At 34.9% G+C, this 12,051-nt stretch overlaps 3 protein-coding genes and 1 long non-coding RNA gene across 22 annotated transcripts in view; 2 read left to right on the forward strand and 2 right to left on the reverse strand.

Moving 5' to 3' along the window:
* The window catches only part of LOC105232674 (phosphatidylinositol phosphatase PTPRQ), an 862,901-nt gene that overhangs the window by 453,521 nt on the left and 397,329 nt on the right, over positions 1 to 12,051 (forward strand). The window lies entirely within an intron of this gene.
* LOC125777147 (uncharacterized) overlaps positions 1 to 12,051 on the reverse strand; it is a 495,194-nt gene that overhangs the window by 389,572 nt on the left and 93,571 nt on the right. The gene's annotated exons all lie outside the window — the stretch shown is intronic.
* LOC125777143 (uncharacterized) overlaps positions 1 to 12,051 on the reverse strand; it is a 537,355-nt gene that overhangs the window by 226,373 nt on the left and 298,931 nt on the right. The gene's annotated exons all lie outside the window — the stretch shown is intronic.
* LOC125777206 (uncharacterized) lies at positions 363 to 4,756 on the forward strand. 2 transcript variants are annotated; one of them, XR_007422160.1, is made up of 3 exons: positions 363 to 2,202; positions 2,333 to 2,833; positions 2,891 to 4,756. It is a non-coding gene; the product is annotated as an uncharacterized LOC125777206 (long non-coding RNA). The 2 variants fall into 2 exon arrangements; XR_007422161.1 differs by having other exon boundaries at positions 2,951 to 4,755.

Genomic DNA, 12,051 nt, shown 5'->3' on the forward strand with positions numbered 1-12,051 from the left:
CGTCAGTTGGCCAAACAAATCGCCAATTCTTTACTCATTTTAAAAAATGTTATTTATCACAACTAAAAATGAACTGTTCACTTGAAAATTTTACGCGAAACTAATTAGAAATGCACAATAATCACCAAACACGTTAGAAAATTACATTTCTTCACACAAAATACATATATGAAGAAATTTTATGGGTACTGAATGCCCATAGTCACGTATAGCGAATTCACCATATAAAACGCCATTACATCCAAATAAAATTCAAAAATAATAAAATACCACTGACCATCAATCTCTTCGCTATGCCATAGACCATAAGAACATCAAAAGTAAAATGAAGCGATAGAAAGCAATTTTAGAAGAGTATAATTACCATTTTACAAACCTGGTAAAATAAATGTAGTTGCAGACGCCCTTTCAAAAATACCGATAAAAATAAACTCACTCACACCTACGATTCATAACGATGAAAGCTCAAATCATAACTTCATCCCTTGTACAGAAATTCCAATTAATATTTTCAAAAATTCATTTTTTCGAGCTTGACCAAGTATCTTCATATCAATTTAACCCTTGTGTTGCCACCCAAAAAAAAGCACACTGTCTGCCGCCCAGGGTACCCGGGTACCCGTACGCAAATTCGTGCGTATAAGTGCGTTATACGTAAAAATAATTGAGTGCATTCAATCAGGATCTATTTATTGACATCTAAGAAAGGTATTTCTACTTGAATGTACCATATAAATTATGAACAGACACCCTCATAGTCCTAAATCAAGAATAAAACGCGCGCTGCTCTAACGTAAATTTCTCGTTTTTGCGAAGGTCAGTTGCGTGGAATTCGAGTGGTGGGGAAACAGGTCGCTCTCTGAATTGCTTTGTACCTCAGGAACGTTCAAGAATTCCGTGAAACGAATATAAGCTGTATAGTTAAGTTTCCATCGTTGACTCACGTTTTTAATTTTATCAAAAATTGATTACGAAAAATATGAATAAAATAAAATAAAAAGAAAAGCAAAACTGCAATACTTCTTAGTACTTTGCACTATGATTATGAAATTTCTGATGCAGCTCACAAAAAACCAGAAATGATTTTGTTTTATAATCAAACAAAAGCTGGCGTTGACACCATGGATCAAATGTGTTCGAGCTACTCCACCCAACGGTGAACGTGTAGATGGCCGCTGGCTTTCTTTTTCAACATCTTCGACATTGCAGGTGTACCTGCTTATGTCATCTACTATGAGAATAACAGCATGCTTTGCAAGAAAACAAACAGACGAAGACTTTTCTTTCGACAATTGTGAGAAGAATGAGAAATGCCGATGATCGAAGAACGTGTCCCGAATCAGCAAATAATGCGAAACCACTCTACCAAAATCCCAGTCGAAAGTTTCTTTGAAGTGCCAATAGTAGAGGTGGTACCCAGAAATGACAAACGTCGAGACGCCACTGAGAGGGGAGCAGTTGTTGAATCTTGTTACATTTGTAACGAGCACCCTATTCGCAAACGCCGAAAGATACGGAAATCCTGCGTTGAGTGCGATAAGCCCGTATGTGATCAGCTTTCGATGAACATTTCTAAATGTTTACATTTAATTAATTCTTAAAATTTAGTTATTTAAATTTTCTTGTTTAAATTATTACTTATATTTCACTCTGCAGAAAGCACAAAAATTCATTCATTTTTTGTAACGTCATGTCGCAAAATAAAATTATTATTATTATATACAGCATATTTTATCAATAAATAAATAAAAATGAACATAATTTGTTGTAGTTATCTTATAGATACTTATTTACTCCTTTGAGATATAAAATAAAATTATAATCGTAATGTATTATACGAACTGCGCCGAACTTCTGTCGGGGTACCCGGGTGGCTGAGACGTGTTTTTATTTTCAAATGTAACATTTCTGAAGTTACGAAAAAATCTAAAGTATGTACAATGCACAATTCGCTAGATAATCGATTAAACCATGGGGATCAAAGATGGTTTTAGCCTATCTTTTTTAGAAAAAATATTATTCAACAAACTACACTCCGGTGGGTACCCGGGTACCTGGGAGGCAACACAAGGGTTAAGATAATTTTTCCAACTGTACATAGATGTATACATACAGAACCAGAATACAATGAACAGTTATTGATTTCTTACATGAAACGACACCTTAAAATAAATGGAATTCATACAGAAGAAAGGATAATGGGTATGATATAAAAAAATCTTTCCTAATCACTTTGGTAATACAGAGTTTGTTCGGAAAGTAATAGAACTGAGTCGATTTACAAAAATGTTTTAAACCAATCTTTACAATTCTTTAAAAACTTTCGAAATAGGCTCTTTCTGCGTCGATTCAATGGCGCCAGTGCGATTTCCAAGCGCTGAAGACGTCACGGAAGGCATTATCCGGAATAGCCTCGAAAGCGGACGAGCATGCTGCTTGGAACATCTCTATCGTAGTGTGCCACTGGTCGATTGCCTCTTTGTCTCGGAATCATACTCAAAGATCCATGACTCGTCACCAGTGATAACGTTATTCAAAAATTACTTTCACACATGTTCAAACTTTCTTGGCACATTTCAACTTGCCGCAATTTCTGGTCGTCAGTGAGCACTTTTGGGGCCATCTTCGCGCCCACCTTGGGCATGTTCAAGTGCTCCGTCAGATTTTGATTTAACATCTGGGCAATTAAACGGATACTTAGTCGACGAGTCACATTGTCGGTGTTTGTAGAAGTCACAGGTCTCCCATCACGGTCTTCATCAACGCCTTCCTGGCCCTACATAAAAGCCTGGTGCCACCGAAACATACCACTTCTTGTTAAAGCAACATCTGGGTAAGCCTCTTTGACATATAAAATATCTCTGTAGTATATTTACCGGGTTTCACAAAGAATTTAATCGCGTACCTCTGCTCTAACGAACGCTGCATTTTCGGTTTGCACTACCCACAGAAACACGTCACACGAAAATGTTTATCCTGACTCTCCAGGTGCTCGGAGACAACTGACCAACCTCTCGCTCGTTAGCTAGGAACGCCTCTACCGAATCCAGAAGAAAATCAGTCCTATTACTTTTCAGACAAACCGAGTATTAGTCCAATACATCCAAAAATTATGATAGTTGAATATATTAGTTACGAACAAAAACAAGAGAATGTCATACTAAAAGAAAATCTAAGAGCGTATAGGAATGCGTCTAAAAATAAGTAAAGAAAATAAATATGAGAGACATCCCAACCAACCGAAATTTGAAAAAACTCCATTACCAACATATCCAGGACACATAGTCTATATTGATATATTTTTAACAGAAGGAAAAATAGTTGTGACAGCTTTATTTAATTTAAAAAATACGCAGTAACAAAAACCCTAAATAGCAGAAAAATAGAAGACGTCACAAGACCCCTAAGGAATTTTTCGGGGTACTAAAATAGTTATTGACAATGAGCCATCTTTAAATATAGCCTCTTTAAAATTTATGATGAGAGACGAGTTAGGAAAAAAAACCTACAAACCTCTTCCTTACAAAAACCAAGTTAATGGACAAGTGGAAAGGTTACACTCTACATACAAGTAATCGAAACAATGCGTTGCATAAAAAAAACTTTGTACGCAGAAATTTGGAAGAACTTTTAGAAACAGCAGTGTCTAAATATAAAAATTCATTTCACCTTCATTTGAAACACCTGGGCCCGAATCGCGGCACACGATAAGGAGCGAAATTCAAATATTTTTTTTTTGTTTTCGGATCTTTGTACTCGCTATCGTATACGCTCTTTCGAAATTTGAAATTTCCTCATTCGATAACGTGTTCTCATTTGTACGAAAGAATCGAAATCTCGCCCTTTAGCTATTTGAGAAACGTTATAGTACAAATTAAAAAAAAGAGTTTTGAATATATCTGTTATAAATAATCGGAGGTAAATTTAAGTTATTTTTCTTTTATTGAGTTTATTTAACATGTATTATAATTATAACTAATGATTTAAGAACAAATGTAAACAAAATAAATATGCGTCAAAAACATGTGATGAGTAATTTTATGCTACAGCATCAGAACTTAGCAAATAATATTTTGCCTAATTGTGGGCAAGGCAAAGTTGTATTAAATAAGCTATGGGAAGCATTGACGCTAAAACTTAACTCTGCGGACCACCGATGAAAGATGCTAATTTTTGACGAAAAGTAAGATCAACACAAGTAAATAATATTAATTAAATAAATAAAATAATAGATTTGCTGATCAAAAGCACGATATAAAAAAGAAAATTTCTTTCAACAAAGCCTCGAAACAATAGACTGGTGGTGGTCAGTACGAGGAAAAGCTTTTAACTGTAGCAGAAGAGCAACTCCTCCAAGCTACGGGGATAAATGTTGCAGTAGAAGAAAAAATCTTGAGAAGAGATCGCTGCAAATAAAAGAAGAGGTACATAAAGCAGATATGCAAAACAAAGCAGTAGAGTTGCAGATTAAAATTCATGAGCTTGATATTTTAAAGAGAAAAGTTCAGAAATAAACACCAATATATACGATATGTTAATTATAAGTTCCTGTTTTTATTGAAAATATATTTATTAAAAGAAAATATGAATTCAAATGTTGTTGGAGCGTTTAACTCAATTATTATCAAAATACAGCGTAATATGATCTCTAGTTTTATGACCAATTTACATAGTTAATTAATATCGGTATTCTGCTCGAGACGATTGTCTCATGTCTCTAATTGTCACAATCTTCATTTAGTGACTCTGTTAGTCAGGAGTCTCATTTTGGTATTCTGGCAGATACAGTATACTACTTTACTGTATTTGCCAGAATACATAAATGAGACTCCTGACTAACAGAGTCACTTAATTACTATTGTGACAATTAGAGACATGAGACAATCGTCTCAAGCAGAATACCGATATAAGTCTCATTTCCCGTATCTAAGTATTTCTGTATTATTGTTTTCATTTACAAAATATTTGCAATATGTTGAATTTTTAAACTCTATGCAGATGTTATGGAACGCTGCACATACATTGCCGAACTTTGCCACCTTTTCAGGACTATACCGACTTCTTTTATCATTACTAAGAATTTTCCACCGGCCCACCGGCTGATTGAAGCATTGGTGGTACTGCGGTTGATAAATGCCCGTTAAATTTTATTTCCGATCCGATGAAAGTAAATGCGTCTTTGGTCAGTCTAATCCGCTTCCTGAATCTGTAAATGATTTAAAATAATAAGATCTATACTAAGTTAAACGGTATAATTAAAAATTTTCTTACGATTTAGATAAAGCCATGGAATTACTTTTATCATCCTGAACCTTATGGCCATGAAAAATATCACCATTTCATCTGAATCAGATGAACTTGATTAAAAAAACACGTTAGGGTTCATTTTATTGAATGCAAAAACTAAATTTAGTAAATTTATATACACCTTATTACACATATTGTATGAACGTATATTGAATATTTACGTTCAATTCCAATTCAAATACTTTTTTATTTTGTTTTGCTTCGTATTTCAATGTATTCGAAAATCTCATTTAGAGCTACACCAGGGAAGTTATTTCATAAAATTTCTATTCGTTTCGTATCGAGTGCGACGATCCGCACACTCGACACGTTATGAAATTTAACTCGATACGATTACTTGTCCGCTCACGACTGCCGCGATTCGGGCCCAGGAGTGCAAGCCGAGTAGAAAATCGTTCGGCTGATTTTCAGTTAGCCCCCACCTTTAAAAGATACCAATACAAATTTGGCAACTGAGAAACTATTAGTTAATGAGAAATAGCATTTTGTGTGAAGCAACGTGTGTTAGTTTACAAAAAATTTATACAAAAGCATTTCGTGTGTCAATAAAGCATTGCTTTTTGGGGAAAAAATACTGTTGAATTTAGGCTTCAGGAAAGTCAACCCTTAAAAAGAGACTTTCTTAGTTGGAAAGGGTCGAAATGAGCACCAAGGACAATTAAGGCAGTGGACGCACAAAGAGGCGAAAGCTCTGTGCAAAGTGAGTGCTGCAAAAGTTCATATTCAACAAATAAAAAACGAAATACTGAATTACTTTTTCCGTCGGTGTGTAACAATAGAAACATGGCACCATCATTTCACACATGTGTCCAATCGACAATCAGCCTAGTGGACTTCATATGATTCTAATTCAAATTCTTTATTAAGTAGAAAAAAAATATATCACATTATAAACTTAAATAGCGTACAATTCACAGAATATGGTATATAAACCTTAATTCTACAACATTTTTCTTTTTGTTATCACAGATTTTATTTATTCTAAGTAGTTTGTATTGTTCGACTAAATGGTGAAAATACTAAATTATTATGGATGTAGATTAGATACTAATATATTGTCAGAGAAAGCACAACGTATCACGAATCTGTCAGTCAATACTTGAATTTGTTCTGATATTAGTTTGATGTTAGAATGATTATGAAGTCTTATGGTAGAGAAATCCCAAGGAAGACCAAGCATCATTTTAAGGATTTTATTTTGACTTATTTGCAGTTTTTTTAAATGCGACGCAGCGGCTGTGCCCCATGCAGGGCAAGCATATAAAATTATGGATTGGAAAACTGTTTTATAGATTACTAATTTGTTTTCTTTGCTCATACTAAACTTTCTATTAATCAAAGGGTACAGCATTTTTATAGCTATGTTGACTTTCTCTTGTATATGTTTTATATGTTCACTAAATGTAAATTTTTTATCAAAAGTAACACCAAGATATTTCACAGAGCTGGCCCAAGGTAATTCGTGATTTTCCAGTTTGAGCCTTGAGCTTGGTAAATAGCAAGGATTCCTTTTTCTAGTGAAAAAGATAGCTTGTGTTTTACTAGCGTTAATTCTAATTTTCCATCTTTTCATGTAGTTTAAAATGTTGAATAGTGCACCCTGTAACTTAGTTACTATGTCATTGCCAAACTCATGCGAATAGAAAATTGCAGTGTCGTCGGCATACATAGCATAATGACAATTTTCAATTCCTGGGAAATCGGAACAGTATAGTGTATACAACAAGGGGCCAAGTACTGATCCCTGCGGATCTCCAGCCGGTAGTTGGATCATGTCGGAGTATTCATTATTTAAACACACACAAAAATAGCGATTGGTCAAAAAACTTTGAATTATTTTTACAAGATGCAATGGAAAGTGCAAATTAACTAATTTATGTATAAGACCATTATGCCACACTGTGTCAAATGCTTTTTCAACGTCCAGTAATATTAGACCAGTTGACTTTTTGTTTTCGAAGTTTGATTTTACATGATTAGAGATACGTTTAATCTGGTGCGTTGTACTGTGAAACTGTCTAAATCCAAATTGTTAATTTGGTAATATTTGATTAAGATTTATAAATATAGACTTTTTTGTTGATTAACTTTTTCAAAAATTTTGCTAAGGCTACTTAGAAGACTAATTGGTTGATAACTATCCGTAATATTAATTGGTTTACCAGGCTTTTGGATTGGTATTATTTTTGCAGTCTTCCAGGTGCGAGTAAAATATTGCAATTTTAGACAAGAGTTTATTATAAACGTGAAATACAGTATGGCTTCTGTAGGCAGATATCTTAACATAATATTTTTAATATCATCATGACCTGCTGATTTTCTTAGTGGGGCTCTACGAATTAAATCTTCAACATATTTTTCGTCTACGAAAGTTGTTGTTGTAAGTAAGTTGGGTTAATCTTGTGGTAACCAAATTTTCCTGCATTGGTGTGCTAAGTTGAGTTGACACTTTATGATTTTCTAGGAATTTATAAGCGAAGAGGTTAGCTTTTTCATTATGGTTAACAATGATTTTATCCTGATTATGTAAAGGAGGGATTTGTGTATGTTTTTTGCGTAGTATTTTGCAGATGTTCCAGAAGGGCTTACTTCTACTTTCAAGTGAGCTAAGCTTTTTTTTCCAAGATTCATTTCTGAATTTGAAGATTTCATTACGGATTTTTGTGGAGTATAAACCCGCTAATTCATGATTATAACGTTGTCTGTATCTACACCATTTTCTAAGGTGGTAATTTCTAATTTTTATTAGTTTTAATATAAAACCAGGTAGTTTTAAGAAAGTTTTCTGGGCTTTCTTAAAAGGTACAGAACTTTGAATTGCGATATTTATGCTGTCATAAAAGGTTTCTATATTTTTTTCAACTTCCTCAGAGCAATTAACTTGTTGGAGATTTGTAGGTAGACTAAGCAGAGCATTTCTGATGGAGCGACGATAAACTTTCCAATTCGTTTTATTGTAGTCAATTTCAAGATTTTCAAGCTGCGTGAAACTTAAATTAAGAACAAACATAACAGGCAAATGATCAGAAAAGAATTCATTTAGCGCTGTTGGTTGTGTTAAATGGCTGGAAATGTTTGATAGTACCAAATCTATATTCGATGGTGTACACCTGCTGGACGATGGTACATACGTAGGGTGTGAATTCGTGTAGAATATTCCCCCATGCGTTTGCTCTCGAGCATCCCCAATCCCGGTGCTTGCTGTTAAAATCCCCACAATGGTTGAAATATCCGTTGACTCCGAAGAGTTTTCTCAAATCTTTTTTATATTTAGTTTTAAGTACCTGGGTATTAGTACCCCCGGGAAAGTAAGAGCTGAAAAGTTTAACTTTTTTGTTTTCTGATGAAATAATTTCAATTCCGATACTTTCCACTACTTCGGTATTTATATTAGGTACTACAGTAAAGAAAATAGATTTCTTAACTCATTTCTCTGTCCTTACGTAGACAAACATAACTAGGGTGATAAAGTTTGTCTGAGTGCTTTAGCCACGTTTCAGAGAGCATACAAATTTCAATATCGCTTTTAACTAAATAATTAAATGCGTTCCATAAATTTATTGCGGATGCTACGGCAGTTCCAAAATATTACTCTCAACTTAGATGTATTCATTACTTAGGAGTAGAATACAGAAACCTAATTGCTAATGGTGCAATTGTATTGAATTGCTAGTATTTAGTTTTACATTCTCTTAATTTTAGTATAAGCTCAAAAGTTAGCTCAGTGATCTCTTTTTCAGTAAAGAGGCTATTGTTATTTATATTATCTGATGTTGCACTACAAGGTGAGCGCCAATTCTGCGGTGTTGTTGTTGTTCCAGCAGCGATCATTGAACGCTCCCCAGAGAGAGGTGGAAATTGCGAAAGAGAAAAGTCTGGCTTTGCTTGCATTCGCGCTTTTTGTAAAGGCCGAGAATGAGGTGCTGGAGAATTATTATACTTCTCTTTGATGCGTAAATACATAGCCCGATTTGAACACGTGGCGTCATTTGATTTGTGATTGCTATTGCAGTTTGCGCATCGCACTCTTTCCGAAGTTTTGTGTTTTCCAGCGCAGTTCGCGCAATTTGGTTTCACAAAGCATCTACATTCGCCGTGTCCGTACATTTGGCAGTTGCGACACTGAATTATTTTGTTTTTTATCTTGCGTTTGTAGTCCCATCTTACAATAACGCGAAATAGTGATTTTACTTGAGTTTTCAAATCTTGCAATTTTACCGAACTGCGCTCAAAATATACTATATAAATGGTGTCTTTATAGTGTTCAAATGATTTAGTAACCATTTTGACCTCTTTGCACTTTAATCCAATGGAGATTAGTTCGTTTTTCACTTCGCCTGGCGTTTTATTTTCGAGGCCATGAAGAACAGCAGTAAATGACTTTTCATTTTTAAAGTCATGTGTAAAGAATTGACATTAGTTTTCTTTTAACACTTCTTTGATTTTGACGAATGATTCATTTGACTCACTAAGAATTTTTATACCTATAGATATTTTCTTCAAGAAAAAATCTGATATGCCTTTGCTAATTAAAAGTTTTTTTATGTAGTCAATATCTTGCACTAACACCTTGATAGGCGGAAGAACGGCTTTTGGCCTTGTATTATTTTGGGCACTCTCACTAAGCTCCGCATCAATGTCTTCATCTTCATGAGCTTGTAAAGGCGTCCAATAATTTCGCCTTTTCCCATGTTTCACACCTGGGTTATCAGTGTCCGAAAGTTTTCTTAATTTAGATGAAGAGATTTCGTCTTCTACTCGAGTAAACACTGCTCGTAACACTTTTTTTTTCTTTTGCTATGCTTGATCACAGAATAAATACACGTCTGTTCACTGTACATGCACTAATGCGAATGCCGGTCCTCAAGCGTGGAAGAACGAAAAATTCGGCTGTTCAAATATCATTGAACATGCTTACTTATCAGCAAAGCCGAAAGTCTACTAAATATAAATATCTATTTTCAAACATACATACATACATACATACGTATGTACATAAACAACCACATGCATTTAAATGCAATGTGCATCTAAATAATAATAAAAATATATGGGACACAAGTCATGAATTTATAGAAGAGATAACATTAAACACACACACACATATGTATTGTATTGTACAGTTGAAACCTGTGTGGTGTGCCGTAAATATATGTACATATGTTTAATTAGATAACTAAGAACTCAAAAATAGTATATAAGGTTTACATTTTACCAAATAAAATCAATATATATATATTCTCATTATACAAGATAAGACGTTTCATTTCCCCCCCACCAGTGGTAAGGAATGACAAGTTCTTTTTTGAGGTCAATGTTTGACAACATAAATCAAACATTTTTGGTCCTTCGAGCCGGATAAAGAGCTCGGCCAAATTAAAAAGTCCTGTATTTACAAAATAGGCAATATTACAAAAAGCCCTGTTCAATATACAGGCAAGTTATACCAAAAATAATTGTAAGACGGGTGTATATTCCCGCATTAAAACCGATCGCATAAGCCGTTTTAGCAGAGACTAAACGCAATGATCTTACTGCTATCCAAGAGATATTCAGCGGCTGTGAGTCGAAGCACAGCAAGGTCAACAAGGCGACCAAATCAATATACCTCCAACGATTTCTTTGGAAAACAACTAGCAGTTAATTAATAAATAGGAAAAGTATTGCGGAAAAACTCTCAAAATGGGAATAAACAAGAAGAAAAATCCCGTAGCCCAAGCGGATTTTTCCGAAAAGGTGTTGTACACGTCCAACACTTTTCCAACAAAGCCATCAAATAAAACAAAAAATGAAGAAGTTGAAGCTAAAGCTAAAAGCTTTAGATCGAAAAACTTCCATATTGATGAGGAAAATTGAAAACGTCAGAGGAAAAATTGAAGATCTAAACATGAATTTAATGATCGACAACGATCAAATAAAAGGCTTAGACTTTTTATTCACAGACATCCAAAATCTAAAAAGCAAATTAGATTTTAATGTAGAACTTGAAGGCATATTAGTGTGGCAACCCCAAAGTAATGTGGCAACCTCAAATGCAACTCTGGAAATATTATAGACATGGCAACCCATGAATAAGCTGTCAGCTTGACGACTCGCCATCTTTCTTTCTTTCTGGCGCATCATCACGACTGCAAGCACGTCTCATCATTTTCACTCTCCATTTAATTTTCAATTCCATTGTAAATTTTGTAATCAGTTTTTATATTAAAATAAATCTAAAATTATTGTGGACATCCCACATATTGGTGACCCCGACAAAAAAGAAAAATGACGGCCAGTGGGCAGAGGACATCCAAACCCGCAACGTGGAAGTGGCCAAAGTTTCCGTCAGGATCCCACCATTCTGGCACGCAAAGCCAGAACTGTGGATGGCACAGGTCGAGTCGCAATTCATTGCGGCGGGCGTAACGAGCGACAAAACAAAGTACCACACCATGGTGGCCGCGATCGAAAGCAACGTGCTAGCCCAAATAAGCGACATAATTCTTAATCCACCGAACAGTGAATTGTATACCACGCTAAAAAATCGTATACTAACGCAATTCGCGGACTCGGAGCAAAAAGGTGTAAAAAAGCTACTGCAGGAACAAGAGCTCGGTGATATGCGTCCATCACAGCTCTTGCGCGAAATGCGAAGTCTAGCCGGCAGCGAGATCAACGATAATATACTAAAGTCCATTTGGATGAGTCGGTTACCTTCCAACATGCGACTAATAACTTCTATCAGCAACGAAACGCTCGAAG

This window comes from Bactrocera dorsalis, chromosome 3 (genome assembly GCF_023373825.1).
Source record: "Bactrocera dorsalis isolate Fly_Bdor chromosome 3, ASM2337382v1, whole genome shotgun sequence".
Classification (NCBI taxonomy): domain Eukaryota; kingdom Metazoa; phylum Arthropoda; class Insecta; order Diptera; family Tephritidae; genus Bactrocera; species Bactrocera dorsalis.